The following is an 894-nucleotide window of genomic DNA, read 5'->3' on the forward strand; positions in this document are numbered from 1 at the left end:
AGGGCCCACCCCTGCCTCCCTCCCTACAGCCCCCGGCGCGAGACACCCAACCTTTACAGCGCGCACGCTAACCTCAGGGCCGCGCGCCGGCCCCGCCCCCGCCGCCCGCGCCCATTGGCCGCCTGCTGCCACGCGCGGGCTCATGGGAGATGGAGTCCCCGCGTCGCCGCATGACCCGGCCGCCATCACAGCGATGGGTCAGGGATCGCGACGTGATCTGCGGTTAGGCGGGAGCGGCCATGTTGAAAGGGGCCGTCCTATTTCCCCATCCCGCCCAAGCCTCCGGACAGCATCCTGTGGTGATGCGGTGGCTTTGGCTTTGATGCGAGCCCGTGTTGCCCCGGGGGTGGCCGGTGGTGCTGGAGTCCGCGTGTCCCTCGCGGTGGGGCAGCGCCCTCCTCATGGGTGGATCTGGGTTTTTGGGAAGGAGGCTGGGGGTGATTTCATCCTCATAGGTAACACAGCACATATACGTCTCTACTTAAGAAAGACCTAGAAGCTTTACTGTGAGCTTGGGGCCCGAGGCTACAGGACAACCTTTCAGATCCAAGTGAAAAAATGGCATTGGAGTGTTCATTAATCGGTTATAATTTAATGTAAAAACACAACAAACCATGCAAAAATAACTAAAAGAAGTTTTGTTAGTCCTGTGGTCGTTAGAATTCAGTGTCCATCTCTTTCGCCAATTCATAAAACAAAATCTGGCCTTGACACTGCAGCCAGTGCTTCGCTGAAAGATGTTCTTCCACCCCAGTTAATATTCATAGATTTCTTAGACATTCGGGCTGGAAGGGACCTCGGAAGATCATCGAGTCCAGCCCCCTGCCCCAGGGGCAGGAAGTCAGCAGGGGTCAAAGGACTTAACATTCACCTGACTTAGAGTTCACCTGACTT

The 894-nt window shown here is 56.6% G+C and overlaps 1 protein-coding gene across 1 annotated transcript in view; it reads right to left on the bottom strand.

Moving 5' to 3' along the window:
* The window catches only part of ZNF628 (zinc finger protein 628), a 5,386-nt gene extending 5,291 nt beyond the window's left edge, over positions 1–95 (bottom strand). The window contains exon 1 of the mRNA XM_025213004.1: positions 73–95. The gene's annotated coding sequence lies outside the window, so the exon portion shown is untranslated. The remainder of the gene's footprint in view (positions 1–72) is intronic.
* Positions 96–894: the final 799 nt, after the last annotated feature.

The sequence above is a fragment of the Alligator sinensis genome, unplaced genomic scaffold, assembly GCF_000455745.1.
Source record: "Alligator sinensis unplaced genomic scaffold, ASM45574v1 scaffold882_1, whole genome shotgun sequence".
NCBI lineage: Eukaryota > Metazoa > Chordata > Crocodylia > Alligatoridae > Alligator > Alligator sinensis.